The following is a 16,555-nucleotide window of genomic DNA, read 5'->3' as shown; positions in this document are numbered from 1 at the left end:
GATACTCCCACTGAGCATGGGAGGTTTAATAGATAAGACGCGCGTTACTTAATCCCAAGCTCCACAATCACATGGCACTCAAAAGTTCTCTTCATACAATGTAAAAAATATATTCTTCACATATTATTCATGTTTATATCTTCTTTAATTTTCATTGTCTTGTTAATTGTTTCATCATTAACGTTTCAGTGATTCACATGTTGATTTCACAATTTTTTATATATGCCCAATGCATTTCAAGCAAAAAATGCCCTTCCTCAGGGGACTTCGTTCTGAAAAGGTATAATAATATGTCGGTACATTTTCATATTGACGTACAAACAAGTATTCACTGATCAATTCAAATCAACCTTAGAACATTTCATTACATTATTTCGTCATTTTACACCTTATAACCCTTTTTTTTGTGCAACTTGTTGCCTGGTCTAATTCCAAATTTCATGCGTGTAAAATCTGTGTGTGCTCACTTACATGTATTCTGTCACTGACCTTCGCTTGAGGTTTTTCAATTCTTGTTCATAGCTGTAACCAATAAACAAGGTACTATTTTACTCAAAATGTCCAAATTCTATTATTCATGCCCTTGGTATCTATCTCACTTTCTAATCTTACCGAGTAACTTGTACACGAACGCCTGTAGCGGTTCATCCTCCCTTCCGAATGTTTGTGTATTTCAGCGTGCGTCGCTCTAGCCTAGTTGTACTCTATTGTTCACCCAGTCCGGTCACATGGTATGTGTTTGGGTAACTGAGCTTGAAAACGGACTCTCATCAAGTACCTGTGTGCCTCAATGTGATCGCTTGTAAATGGACACTTGTGATGTTGAATAAACGTGAGCCATTTGGAAAATGTGCAATACGTAACTTATATCAAGGTGTCTTGAACATTCTCAGAAAATACATTTTATAAACAACTAAATGAATAAATGGTTACCTCAATATGAAAATATACCGACATATTATTATACCTTTTCAGAACGAAGTCCCCTGAGGAAGGGCATTTTTTGCTTGAAATGCATTGGGCATATATAAAAAATTGTGAAATCAACATGTGAATCACTGAAACGTTAATGATGAAACAATTAACAAGACAATGAAAATTAAAGAAGATATAAACATGAATAATATGTGAAGAATATATTTTTTACATTGTATGAAGAGAACTTTTGAGTGCCATGTGATTGTGGAGCTTGGGATTAAGTAACGCGCACTTTCCAGACCACCAGCCCTACAGAAGAAACATCGAGCCCAGGAAATGCAAGGGAGCTTCGATTTGGCAGGATTTACATGGCCTGCCCTCAGCCTACCACCTCCCACAGTCGCACCTGCAGCCTGCTTGATCACTGCCTTCCTGATGGGGTGCAGTGTGTGGAGCCCTTCTAAAGCCTGTGTATTTCTGACCCCCGCCCCCCCCCCCACACACACCCTTTAGCCTCTCTCTGCCCCCTCCCCCTGATTTGGGGAGACAGTCAGTGCGCCCAGTTTGTAGAAGGGCTGAGGACAGTTACATTTTCTATTCAATGCATTTTTTTATTGTTATAAGTTGATAAAAACTGTGACAATATTTCCAAACGCTTCATGTTATAAAAAAGGAAATTATAACATTTCAATAATTTGTGTTATGCCAGTTTTCCAAGAATTGTAATTTCCACTTCAATTATTAGTTTCATGTAATATTTAACAATCAACAAATTAAATATAAAACCATGCTGTAGTAGACAAGTATTTGTTTGTGTTGCATTACAATCGCCGCTTTAACTACAACTGCAATTTAAGTGCCATTGTGCATATGTGTATCATTGTTGCATTTCTTCTAATTGTACAGAAATGCTGCATGATACACATCAGCTCACAGATCTAAAATCACCTAGACACTCTTCAAATGCTAAATTTTTCCATGGTTTTTATCATAAATACTTTCCAATGTTTATCATTTCTCAACTGATGAAGAGTAATTAAAGAGACATTGTGCATACACATATCAGATTAATACATTAGTTCTAACTGTACAGAATGCTGCAAAACTGGATGTCCTTGCATATCAAGAACCTCTTTGAGCTAAAAACTGTATTTCATAATAATCTAGTTCATTGCCACTGTACTACCTCGCTATTTATTCTGTGCACACAGTGGTCTGTTTAAGTTATTTGCCATGCAATGTCAGAAATGTAAAAACATTGCAGTTCATCTGGGGGTCAGTGTGATCTAGGCTCTTCATTATTGACAGAGGATAGACAGAGGATAGATTGAAACCATGTTTTGAGAATCCTCTGCTGTATTTGGGGATTGTGGTAAACAGCTTCACTGTCCCTGCTCCTAGTCCTGTAACAGGTTACATTCACTCATAGTGCAGGTCGGATTGGTAAAGCGGGCACTCTGGCAACCGAGGTAGGCCGGCTTGCAGGGGGGCCCCCTCAAGTTTCGTCACACCATTGTACCCGAGGTGCAGCTTTGGGCAGCAGCGTGGTGGTCAAGTTGTGCTGTCTCTGTGCTGTTCAGATGCCCTGCAGCCCAGTGTCGGCCTGAGCTGACTTTCCTGAGGTAGATTGGGAATTACACCTTTTCCTTCTTGGTACAAGGGAGGCAAAATAGGCCAGTCACTCGCTGGTCCGGCCCATTAATGTATATTGAGCAGCGGCAGGGGGCCTGAGCAGAAGAGGCCTCACTAATATTCAGATGTGGTTCACCAGTGTGAACTAATCCGTGCACAGAGTCCTGGCAACGTTTTCATTTTTATTTTTAAGTGAAGTTATGAAAACATGCCTCTTTTAGAGATCCACCGTCCTTTTTTTCCCCATTATACTCAAAACATTGAAGCAGTGTTTTGTGAACCCTGCTCGTAGTCCTGGCGCTCAGGAAAGGATGGGCATACAATTAAGGAACTGATTCTGAGTGCTGTAATATCTCGTAGGAGATGGTAATGGTCATTTTTGTCATATCAGGATTATAAAATTTGTGGGAGTACAGCAACACTGGGGTCTTCATCTGATAAACGCCTGCTCAATGCAGGTGAAATGCCATGGCAACATAAATCGGTGAAGGCACAGCGACTCCTGCATGGTATTCCCCATTATCTTTTAATCCAGAGTAAATGTCCCACCCAAGAATTTGTTTACAGCAATAAGGGTGATTGTGGGGTGCGGAAGTTACGTCGTGATTGCCAGGCCACTTGTAATCAATCATACCCCGACCTCACAATTGATTATGCAATTCGTTGGCTTTTTTTGTACAGTCGAGGTTGTGTTTCATGCAGCACTTACCCATAGAAGAGGTGCTTTAAAATGTCCTATGTATTTTTGCTGCTCGAGAATAACAAATATATAGTTTCTTCCCATTATATTGCTGTGTTCATGGTCCCTCCAGCTCGTCAACTACATGAAATGGCAACTTTTGCAGAAATTGACAAGATACCAGGTAGCAGCTTAATGATCAGGCGCATTGCAACTTAAAACAACCAGATAAGGATAAGTGCACATTTGTGCATGCATATGTTTTAGGCTTTTCACATATTGAAGGCGGAACTGTTTGCTTTCAAATACCTATTCGTAAAGCCAGGGTAATTAAAGATGTAAAAAATATACTTACGTTAAATGGCTGATAGTTGGAGCTGTGACCAGCATTGTGAGAGCTATACACACCAGGTCACAATCAGTGCCTGAACACCAGAGGAAATCTACCTATGGTGAGTCAGCATATTTAAGTGTTCTGCAGCAGGTACTATGCCGTTTTAGAGCACCAGGGGGCGCTGAAGTACCACAGGGGTTAACAATATGTTTTTACAGAGCTGTCAGTTGCACAATGTTTGATTAACTAAGTGACTGGGGTTGGGTCAGGGCGTGTATTGTGCTGGATAATGTTTCCTGGAATCAGTGTATCAGTCTTACTAGAAAAGCAAAGTTTCGCCTGCGGCTATTAAATGCTCAGAAATGTTTTAGAAGTGAACAAAAACAAACGGATCCTGCTAAGAGAGGCGAACATTCTACGCTTCTGTATTCAGAGGCCTCAAGTTACCATTCCACACCCCCAGTAGTCTGTGGAATTCGTGGCGGCGCTTAGTAAAAAAAAATGACAGTAGCGAACATTTTATAAATATTGTTTATTTAAAAGAAAAAAACTGTACTTTTTAAGCACAGGTCTTTTCTTTCTGTAAAATTCTCTATGCTGCTGTAATATGAAACCGAAAGATGGAACATTTAGGTAATGTTATGTTATGATCATTTATTAAGCGCACATATCGCCCCCAAGGGTCTCATACGTTCCTGAATCAAAACCCGACCTCGCACTTGGCTCGTGTGATTCTGGGTAATCACTCAGCCTTTCTAAAAAAAGAAAGAAAATAAATGAAAGGAAAAAGTATGTACTGTAATTCCATCCTGAGGTACAGTGAAATGACATAGAGCTGCAGTGAGTGAGCCACTCGGTAATGGGCCAGCAGTAGCGTTTTTTGTCTCGTCCTGGCTGGCTGTATGTGCCAGAGGTTGGGCACCAACTAACCCTTAAAGATCCCTCCAACCCCCAATTTCTGATAAAGGGACACACTGTGGTTGCCTTTTTCAGTTTTAGGAGGCCTGGCTGCTGATAGAATGTGAAAAGAACAGATGAGGGGTGAAACCCCGAAACCGGTCCCAGGGAAGACCTGGCCAGGCAGTTTGGGCTGGCCGTTTCCCATTGGTCCATAAACACCACAAGGAGAAGAAGGATCATAGGGATATTTAAAGACCTGCCCAGGTTCACATCCCCTAACACTCAATTCTAATAACAAGAAAAAACGGGGGTCTCAAAAGCCACTAGAGTAGCTCTCTGGCTTCGACTCCTCACTGAGTGAGTCAGAATGGCAGTTACCTACAAGCCTACAGAAACAAGACAACACAGTAAAGAAAAGAGCAAAAAACAACTAGTGGTTACCAGTGAGATCCATATACAGCGAAATGGATTCCCATCAATGTATCGCAATGATCAATCTTCTCATGCAGTTTCAACAAATAACTGCAAAGGGGCATTTTTTGCACTGTTCCTGTTTTTAACTAGGGGTTGAGCCGATACTCTAATAAAAAGTCTTTGTTTTTCGCCTCCTCACCCTATTTTATTCACCACTCTTTTGTGTTTTTGAACTGCACTGAATTCTCATATGATCTATCATTTATGGTCCTAAGTAATTAAGAGTCTGATCCAATTCAGCCTAATACCGTGGGTATGACAATAAGTCTCTATGATCAGGAGACATACCATCCCGATATATGGATGACCAAATGAGAAGATTGATCATTGCGCTATATCGATGGGAATCCATTTAGCTGTATATGGATCTCACTGGTAATCACTTGTTGTTTTTTGCTCTTTTCTTTACTGTGTTGTCTTGTTTCTGTAGGCTTGTAGGTAACTGCTGTCCTGACTCACTCAGTGAGTAGTCGAAGCCAGCGAGCTACTCTAGTGGTTTTTGAGACCCCTTGGTTTTCCTGTTCCCATTGGTCACAGGGTCACGACTGATTTGCATATGGGTGGGTTCAAACTGGAATGGCATGGGGAGCAAAAAAACGATGGATTTAGGCCCAGATCTCTGTACTGGGGTGAGGCATGACATTGTTCTGCATTCTGTCCATCAGTTGTTCTTTTTGCTGATAGAGTGTGCCCATCATTATGTGTGGGGGGGATTGGCGGGGGGGTGGGGTAGGATCAAAAGGTTTGAAAGCTATTGTATACGGACACACATGAGGAGTTTACAGTTGCTACAGATTGGTACTGGGTCAAACACATCTGTACAATAGAAGCGTATCTTGTGCGTGATGTCTAATAACCGACCTGTAGCCTCAGGCCTGGAGTGCTGTGGCTTGATCACACACGCTACACAGGAAGAAAAGCGACTGGATTGTCTGTAAAGCTGCAGACATCTGCCATTTGTAGCTTAAAGAATACCACCTAGTTGCAACCCACCTGTGATAAGAAATGTGTAGCTTTAGATTTCTATCAGGTGCATTCCTTAAGCGTCATTCCCTGATTTGCATTGGTGCAGGCCCTTGGAACATGGGAATTGCTATTACCACAGCCAGGGCTTTAAGTGGGCCAGATCTCACTGGGTCTGAGCACCGGCAGTGTTTTTTAAGGAGGCCTCCTAACTGGTCTCTATCGGGCTCTGTTTTGTGCCCTGGCACAGGTGGCCCATTTTTTTCTCCGGACTGCAGTGACAGCAGGCACATTGATGAGCGCGTGCTCACACTGCTCACTTTTCACAAGTGGAGAAGTGACGGCATAATGTCATGCCAGGGGAGCGTTGTAGGGGAAGGAAAATCCTTTAAAGAGTAGTTTTCTCTCTGGATTTTCCTTCTCTTTTTAAAACTCGGGAGCAGCAACATTGTCGTGGTGTCACCAGGGCTTTAAGTGGAAGATTATTCAATATTATATACAAGCCACAGTTGCTGCTTATTTATCTTATGCAACTAACAACCATTTACAAAGCCAATAGTCCTGGCTTGTTGTAGGTATGAGTTACTTGTTGCATCATATATCTGGATGCAATGACAAACAGCAAAATACAAGTTGGGCGACACACTATGCTAAGCACAGATTTAGAATTTACTTGTTTTTAAGCCACGCCCTTAATTACTTTGGCTACGCCCCTTTGAGAGACCCCCCCCTCCTGTTTTTTCATCCCACTTAGAGCCCTGACCACAGCTATTAAGTTTCGAGTTTGCATGTGTGTGGCAGATCTGTGTTTTCGATCTGCGTATGTTTCTCATTTCAATGTCTTAATTGGGACAATTTGTGTGGCACTTTGACAAATAGAAGAAAGCAATTATGGTAATTAATTATGTAAAATATAGCAGATGGCAATGACAATGTAATTATGTTAAATATAGATGTTGACTCCCTTTTGTTCAATAAAATGGTCCAGAAACTGCCTCAAAACAGCTGAAAATGCAACTTGCTCTGGCTGAAGGTTTCGGTCATTCAAGGTGAAGAGAACCCCTTTTGACCCGGACATCAACTGAACAGGGTTCAAGCCTGATCCAAGCAGCAGTAACCTTTTGGCTTCTTTCCAAAAGACTGTCGGTCCCTATTTAACTATAATTAAGTCATTTAATATTTTGCAAGACACACCTTCGAAGATCTCACAGTGCAAGCATGTTTTTATCGACATATCTGCAACCAGCCCTGACACAGCCAACATTGAAACAACCAGTAGCACCTGCAGGAAATACCACCCACCTTCCATCCTAACAATATTGGCTGCTTTTTCCTCAACCTCATGATGTTTCCAAAGCAGTCTGATGCATCCCGTTTACGGGCTGCTACATGCTACCGTTCCCCAAAGAAAGGCACCCTTGAAGTGAGCAATCCAGGTCGGGTGGCCCCAAAGCAATCAGAAGGTAACAACTTGTGGCTTTCACCTCTGGTGACCCAGTGGTGATCAGAGTCCTCTGCTCATCCTAAAGTGGGAGCCAAGACCCCCATCTTAGCACTTCACTCTTGTGGTGCTGAGGAAGAGTGGTCCAAGGGTTAGTCAGGGAACCTGCTATGGGCTAGAAACTCATACACCACAAACAACACCTAATAAATGTCTACATGTACTCTGGATCCTCTGTGCCAGAAGCATATTGAACGGTCTATGCACCAGCAAGTCCTAACTCCTAAAGTCCCACTACCCTTCTGTGGGACTGGCATAACATAAGGGGTGCACTGATAAAAAAAGAGGCTATTTACTTTTAGTGAAATACAAAAAAATCCCTTCTGACATAATGACGCTCAGCATTGAAAACCGTTCAAAATAGTATCACTTTCACTGACAAACAATGTGCAATGGTTTAACTTTCATTTGTGCATGTCAGTGAAGCATTAGATTGTGACTATTTCAGTATCAGAGTCTTATTTCTATATTTCATCAAGACTGACAAACAGTCACAACAAGCAACATAGCAACAAAGGTCTGCACATGCCAGAGCCTCTGAATAAAAGTCACAGCTCAAGGAGTGTTTGAAACTGTAGGGACCTATCACAGGGTCACTGCCTCTAGGCAATGGGATAGTTAGTGGGGCAAAAACCAAAGTTCGCTGGTGGCATTCTCCAGCTATCAGCAGTGTTTTCTTAGCGCCTCCTTGTCTCCAACTTTGTGGATTTTTTTGGAGCTTTTATTTTAGGGTTTACATCTTTTTATTATTTTTTATAGTTACACGATACACAACAATCCGCCTTCATCCAGTGGCCGGCGATTATTCCGCTTTAAATAGACAGTGTGCATCAGCTGACTGTTCCCGTGACCTGTACCGCAGTCTACAATGGCTACTGCCGAGGGCCTAGCACCCAGGGTCTGCCTGGACCCCCAGCAGCACGAATGTCAGTGAGTCCAGCCTCCAAGGCCCACTACGCAGGCCTACGACATAGTGTGGGGGCAGCGAGGGCGCTGGTAAGGGCCGACCTTTAACAAGGCCGCAGAAGATCGTGAGGGCCGATCCTTTCACCGCTCCCCCATAAATGGCAGGAATGGGTTACCAAAGGGCCAGGCACGCTCCCTGCCCCCCGACCCCAGGCCGCTGTGTACTTGTCCGGTCACTTGGCCCTTGTCAGGCCGGTGCCTCCACCACCGCCTGCCCTCATCACTGGCGGCCATCCCGGGAAGCCGAGGCCTCCGCTTCGGCTTCTCACCCTCACCGGCCAAGTGCCAGCCTACAGCTTACGGTCTCATTGTCCCCCGGTCCTGCCGACACAGCCGGCCCTACTCACAGTTTCCATTAAGGGGGGCCGTGGTCACCATCCAACTCCAGGTATTGCTGTTCGGGCTGAAAGATGCTGCGGGCCCGCCGGGCAGGGGCCACACTCACGCCCAAGGTCTGACCGCGCACTTCCAACTCTCTGCATCGGAAGGCCACATGGCTGTGAATTCCACTTCCTCAGGTGCCCTGGACCACAAGACACCTCGAGCAACCGGCCAACCATCTCAGGGGCGCCTCCTCCACCGCAGGGAGGGTTTGCAGCCTGATTGTCTGGCAGAGCTCCAATTGCCATGTTTTACTTTGCCACCATCTTGGACATGCCCCCAGAGGAGCTTTTATTTTAGACTGCTCCATGTGCTGCACAGAGCTGCAGGTACCTGCTCCCCATCTCTTTGCGGCTCCTTGGCCTGGACTCTTTCAGCAGCAGCACTCTGGAGGGCTTAAGGCAGGCTATAATGCCTACCTGCAAATCCCAGGTCCTCTCCTTCAGTGGCTCCTGGTAGTCTACCATCGACTGTCTCCTAGAGAAAGTAAAAAGGCCAGTGAGACTGGCCCTGGAAACAGGTTCCAACTTAGTCCCAGGAATTGAAAACCTGGAGTCCTCTCCAGCCAGTCCGCACGGTGGGTCTTTCTTTCCTTGCATCTGGAGTTCTATCTACTCCCTCAATCTGTGCCATTGTGCGGGTGTAAAAGTGGAGGTAGAGGCTTTTAGAAGCCACTGTCTCCACCTTATCCAAACATGACACATCACCCTTCTACCCCTCATGAGCACTCCCTGGAGCAGTCCACAGGCTGGTCCACCCTTTTGCACAACAGTTTTGGTATTTTCAAAGTAGAAGCAAGAGCTCTACCTGCGTCTTATTTCTGCATCCAACTGACATTTCAGAGCTGGCTTCTTCCCTCCAAGATTTCAAAGTGACTGTGGATTTGGAGTGTTTACTACCAGAGGGCTGCCTGTGCCCTCACTGTCCCAGTGAGAAGGACATGCCCTGGCTTGTCAGAGGATTGTTAGTTAATTACCCTATGTATATTTCACCCATATGTTCTTCTTCTACTAGGAAACTTCTCTAAATGGATCTATTTTACTGGGTTGGGTGTACAGTGGCCATTACAGTAATTCACTTAGCCCATCACGAAAGTTTAAAACCAAAATCTCAGTAAGGGATGGCTCAAGAAAATATTCAAAAGCCAAAGTACCCGAATGAGCGTGCATATCATCAAATTAATATTTTACTTGCACTCCTGACATATAAAAATAGACAAAATAGGTCAATCGCCGGTCTGTGTTGAACATATGCAGAGTTCATATCTGTAAAGTTTTCACCCAGTTTGAAATAAAATAACATACTACAGACTTACAGTAACACACTAAAGATGTATACTGGAGAAATAAAGAAGCAAACCTTTTCTTTTTGATCATACAGTTGAATTAGAAGTCAGCATGAGTATAGAGCATTTTTCTTTGTTTCTCTGGAACAAGTTTCTCCATGCTGACTAGGGTGATTCAGGCGAAACTCATACCATCCACCACCTACGGAACCGAAGCCATGAGAGGGAGGGATGCAGAAACATTGGATGGCACCATAGTAAGCGTGCTATGAATGATTTATGGGCTACCAAGATACACATCCCCGCACAATTGAGATTATAGTTCAGGATACAGAGACAAGAGCTGGCCCGTAAAGGAGCATATATTAAAAGCTGGTATAAAATTAGAAAGGGGGAGCAGAAACACCAAACGCCTACATATGGAAAGAACTGCAAGTTAAGGAGGCATGCCCAGCTAGAAGCTACCTGGAAAACTCAATCAATAAGGCCTACGAGACCTCTGGGAGACATCCGGGACTTACGCGAGCTTTGAAAAATTAGTTAACAACATTGTTAAAAGAGAGTCCCTTATACAAGACAAAGCCACCTTCTCAGAGCGAGCACGCTGCTGGTTCACCTTTCAGACCTATATCAGAGCCTCGCCTCAAACGTACCTTCATATTGGCTTTTTCAAAACCACCAAAGAAGTTCCTGAAATTCCGCCTAGGTATATTACCATCTGCGTACCACCTGCCTGTTGTCTCTGCAGGGAAGGGGAGGAGGATATCCTGCACTTCCTATCTACCTTCAGGGAACTATTGTGGGAGCACCGAGTGCTACATAGACCACTTTTCAATAGGAAAAATATACGGTCCTGCAGATAAGCAGTGCTAGCAAGCTTCTCTGGCGAGGATGTCCAGCTGAGCTGCCGTTTGATAAAGTTTCTAACCGTTGTGGACACAAGGATAAAAAGACAAACTAATCAACGAATGGTTGCATAACGAGACAATCAAATAATCCTGAAGGTGACTCTGGGCGGATGCGGCCAATATAAAAAAACCAGCAGATGGGCTGATCGTGTAACAAAATAAATACGACTGCAACTGTTGGTTTTAGCTACACTTGAAACACGTCCACTTCGGATTCTCCTAATTAAACGAGTTCAAAAGTGACCCTGGCAGACGAGATCTCTAACATTGCAGCAGATGATCCGATCAAGTTATAAACTAAAATGCTACAGCAATCTTTGGGCTTTAACTGTACTGAAAATCCTTAGATCCACGAACTTTGAACACAGAATTTGCACTCTCCCTCTAGCTAGAGATTCCGAACCACAATACCCTAGTGAGGTCATTTTGAAAATTTTAGCCAAGCTCTCTCCGATTTATATATGCGAATCCAAGTTGATGTAAAATCAGATAATTTGATTTCTTGCCTTTTATTCGTGTTTTTTTAAAGTAAATTATTGAAGTGGTTTTAATTAATCATGCAAATAAAGTATGTTGTTGTCATGGTCATTTCAATAAAAAAGAGGGACCCCCTGAGTCTAGATATAGTTCCTAGGACAGGGCAACAGTAGTATTAATACGAATATTTTTCCTAGGTCACAGAGCACCTGTGTAAAATCAGGTTACATTTACAGAAAGATAAGTAGCTACCTCAAAATATTTAACAGACAGTACAATTAAGATATAAAAAACAGCATTTATTATTATTTTTTTTTTAAAGAGAAGAAAAACATAAAAAAAGTACACAGATAATTAAAAAAGGACATAAAAAATTACAACCTTGTCCAGCTACAGCACAATTGATAAAACATATTCTTGTTAAAAAGACATATAAATGTACATAACTAAGACATTTTAACAAAGATGTTCAACAATGTCAATATGAATGGTGACAGTCTCAACGCGCGTTTCGGCGAAAAGTCGCCTTCTTCAGGAGAGCACCAAGATGTTTCTAAAAAACAATATGAGTATATCAGAGACACAAAATGATACAATTACAATACATGAGGTAGCGACTGATGGTGCAAGTAGAAAATAGACTTTCAACCAAAATTCATGTGATTTTACCATAAACAACGTTACACAAAAGTATTTATATAAACATCTCATCCAAATGGTCTGCAGGCCAGTGAGGATACATAAAGTGTGTCCGAAGCTGGATATAATGAAAAGTGAATTAATAAAAAAAGGAGACAAGTAGATGTGCAAAGATCGAATAAAGAGTGAGTGTCACCCAAAGGATTCAAAAGGCCCAGAGAGATGGTGTCTTACCTGTACAGCCGAGGGGCTGTTTATATACTTGACAATTCTTGAAGATCAGAGTAAAGGCTATCTATGGATACTAAAAAGATGAAGTACAAAGCAACATGAGTGTCCTGTTTTAAATGGGGACCAAGCTGTCTATTAACATCACTTCCAGCGGTGAAAGATCGCCTCTAGATTAATTATATAGATACCTGATTCTAAAAAGATGATTTGCAAGAAGGTAGGAGCATGATGATATTTCAGTTACAAATATAGAACTGAGCCTCAAGGGATGATGAATCTGCAAGAACGATTTAATGAATCAATATACAATCCAATTCTATGTGCAAAGAAATGGCCAATGAGCATGTCTATATTGAATAAACATGAAGGTATATACCTGATAAAAAAAGGAGACAAAAAGAAAGCCACAGCTTCTTCACAACGAGGGACAAAAGTTGCTCACACGTTTACAGATGATCTGCCTGGAATAAGTAACAAGTATAAGTAAGACCAGGCTCATACTACTAAATTGCGGCGCGTTTACTCCCTGTCGTGAATAGTATACCTGAATCCAAAGGTGTCACAGCAATTCAAAGATGTATGAAAAGTTTGCCACCTATTCAATGTTATATAGATTGGCAATGATTACCATTTATCTGTATAAATCTACAAGGGAAAAAATTGCGAGATATCAGGTACTAGTCTAGATTTGAAACGCTTACAAAAGTTGCTGCAAAAACCTACTAAATAGAAGCCAGCTCTACGTTTGTAGCTAGTTTAATTACCTTTTGATATTACTATAAGCCTGTGTTTATTGAGAATGATGTGGGCTTATGTAGAAGGCAAAGGTCATGGTCATGACATGGAAAAAACTGATGATAACCCTCTGAAAGTTGCCTGCTTGGGCTGAAAGGTCAATTAAATGAGTGGTGAATTTGACAGTTTTTTTTCTTCTACATTTTCACAACATTTTGCAGTGCTAATTTGGAAGACTGCAAATGGGCGGTTTCCTCGACAACAACATGCCTGAAAATGTATCTATCCAGTGCAAAGCCTTTTATTCCAACTGTGCTGCTGCAGTCATTATTTTAAAAATTAGGCATTGGTAGTTATCCCTCAAATCCGTTTTTAACAGAAGTTTATAGTGAATGATTTCCAATTAAAGAAACTCGCTCACAGCAGTGATTCAGCAACGAGGCAATTCAAAATCAAAAAACCTTTGTGGGAATATACGGGTCAGTAATGACTCCTTACTAGCATATTGCTCTACTGAGATTGTTTTTTAGTATATACCTGTTATCATTTAGTTTTTCCTTTAGCAAAACCATTGTAACCTAGTACATTAGTTCAAATGACTGTGAACCATGTCTTCAGTTCTCAGGCTGCATTATGTTGTTAAATGGATGTTCAACACTGGACTGTCCAATTCTCTATAAAATAATCTGCAACTCATTATCAGAAGCTGTTAATTGATATACCTTGGGCGAACAACATGTGGCATTGGCCCTGCCACGATTCTAACTTAGGAACCCCTGGTCATACAGTACCTCACCCCACAAGGCCAACTACCGAATGTGTGACACAATATCTCAAAATCTTAGTCAATTGACTAACATTGGAAACTCTTCCTGAAACAGGCACATCTATATTACGAACGAGACATCTCTTCAGGAGTGAACAATTACTTAACAATTGTGCTGTCCATGTAGTGGGCGCATTCTAGTTTATGCACGTCACGTAGACGTGACGTGCGGCGGCCATGTTGGCAAGCTGCGCGCGCATCCTGAGTGCGCGCCGAGACACGGAATGATCAGAAGCGCCGGCCGGCGCTCCTCAGCTACATGAATACTTTATGAATAAATACTTTGTTAAACCACAAACTGTATCGTGCATATTATTGCAGGCACCAACATTACAGTGGCGACGAGGTCGGGAGGCTCCAGCTGGCCAATTCAGTAGAGAAAGAAAAATCGAACCCTCCACCACGTGGGCAGCAGCAGGGAAGGCAACTCCCTGACCACCTGAACACAGCGTCGAGCAGCCCCACAAGGCCAGATCGAGGAGGGCACAAGGGGGCACGGCTGAGCCCACCAAGGAACAACAAGTTGAGGAGCGTGGCAGAGCCACAACCACTGGAGGGGCGGCGAAGTGGCCGGAGAGGCAGTACCGCACCCCGCAGAAGATAAACCACCGCGCAGACCTTCCCACCACACAGCGGAAGGTAGGAACAGCGCTGGCTGCCAAAGGGGAGGAAGTGGGGACCAGCACTAGCAGTCCCCAGGAGGGCGCCAATACAGAAGCGAGGGACAGCGCCCCAGGGAGCCCCACCAGCAAGGACGTCAAGGCGACAGCGATCAGGGAGGTGAGAATGAGCACACCGGCGGGCTATGCAATTGCACCGGTGCAATTCCTACCGAAACCTGGGGACCCCCTGATGAAGTGGGAAGATTGGAAAGAATATATCGATAATTTCATAGGGGTCCTGGAGGATGAAAATGAAGAAACATTCACCCCCCAAAGAAAGAAACGTATCCTGTTGCTGAACCTGGGACCGGAGGGTCTCAGGATTTACAAGAGTCTGGTGCCCAAGAAGAGAGAGGACACGGATAAGGATGTCTATGCCCATGCATTAGAAGATCTGGATGAACGGTACCGCCCCACCATCTGTGTGTCAGTGGATAGGTTTAACTTCCAGCAAAGGAAACAACGGGCTGGAGAAACCATAGAGGAATACGTAGGGGCCTTGAGGAAGCTGGCGGCCCCGTGTAAATACGCACTGTGGGAGGATGAATTCATAAAGGACCAGATCGTGATGCACACTACGAGCACAAATGTCCAAGACAAGTTGTGGGCGAGCGGCGACACCACACTCAAAGAAGTAATGGTCATCGTAAAAAGGGCAGAACTCGCAAGGAGGTGCGCTGTGGCAACCAAGAAAGATGTAACCACCCCAATGATGGTAAACAGGATACAAGAGGGAGACCACCGTAAAGACCAGAGAGGCAAAGACCCAGCAACCAAAGGAACCAGCAGATGGCAAGGGAAGCAAACAGGGAATGACAGCAAGAAATCATGCTACAGATGTGGCAGTTGGTCCCACGACGCACGCGATAGAAGATGTCCCGCATTCCGAGCCAAGTGCCTACACTGTGGTATCTTGGGCCACTATGAGAAGGTGTGTAGGAAGAAACATCCCAAGGAAACGGTGAAATGCGTCGATCAAGGCGAAGAAGATCTGGAGGAGGTTGCAGAGGAAGAGGTGGTCACTGTCCTGTGCATATGCGACCAGATAATGAGCATAGAAGGGAGGAAATCCACAAAACCCATCCTGGACATGTCTATGGGTGGAATCACTATCACTGTGGTGGCGGACACAGGATCCCCCTTTACCATCATCCAACGGGCAGTGTGGGAAGAAACGTTCAGACCCAAGTTGGGACCGGAGTTGGAAAAGCTAGACATTCGACCGGTCACTTACAATGGCGACCGCATTCCAATGGTGGGGTTCCGCCGCCTATTGTTCGAATTCAGGGGCCGGTCAGCATGGTGCAAGCTGTACATCGCAGAAAAGGGACCCTCGGTCTTGGGATGGCTAGACCAGGGCGACCTAGGAATAAAACTGGATCCAGGAGGAAAGGAGCAAATATTACTCACAGAGCAAGAGGAATGGCCGGACCTGAACAAGTGGAAGGAGAACTACCCGAAAGTGTTTGGAGGCACGGTGGGACGGATGGAAAACTTCCAACACAAGATCGTGCTCAAGGAAGGGGCCATCCCGGTAGCTCACAAAGTGAGGAATGTGCCGATTGCGGTTAGAGAAGCAGTCCAGAATGAACTCCAGGAGTTGGAAAAGAAGGGAATAATAGAGCCGATAACCTGTGCAGAATGGTTGGCGCCTTTGGTGGTCGTAATGAAGCCAAATGGGAAGGTCCGGCTCTGTGTGGATCTGAGAGAACTGAATAAGAATATTGTTGTGGAGAAATTTCCCCTCCCCAGAATTGAAGAGATGTTGACCAAGACCAGGGGGGTACAGTGGTACTCCACTATCGACTTGACCTCGGCCTATCACCAAATCGCACTTCACCCGGACAACAAACGTCTCACATCCTTCATCACTCCGTTTGGATGTTACCAGTTTTGTCGTATGCCTTTTGGGCTGGCCTCGACGGCTGCAGTCTTCCAGAAAATGATGCACCAACTATTCAGAGACTGTAAGGACGTCCAGTATTTCCAGGACGACATCTTGGTGATGGGGCGAGACAAGCAGGATCACGATCAGAAGCTGGGA

At 43.9% G+C, this 16,555-nt stretch overlaps 1 protein-coding gene across 6 annotated transcripts in view; it reads left to right on the top strand.

Moving 5' to 3' along the window:
* TBC1D1 (TBC1 domain family member 1) overlaps positions 1-16,555 on the top strand; it is a 990,385-nt gene that overhangs the window by 733,170 nt on the left and 240,660 nt on the right. The window lies entirely within an intron of this gene.

The sequence above is a fragment of the Lissotriton helveticus genome, chromosome 2_2 (assembly GCF_964261635.1).
Source record: "Lissotriton helveticus chromosome 2_2, aLisHel1.1, whole genome shotgun sequence".
Taxonomy (NCBI): Eukaryota; Metazoa; Chordata; class Amphibia; order Caudata; family Salamandridae; genus Lissotriton; species Lissotriton helveticus.
This window is presented reverse-complemented; position numbering and strand designations above follow the sequence as displayed.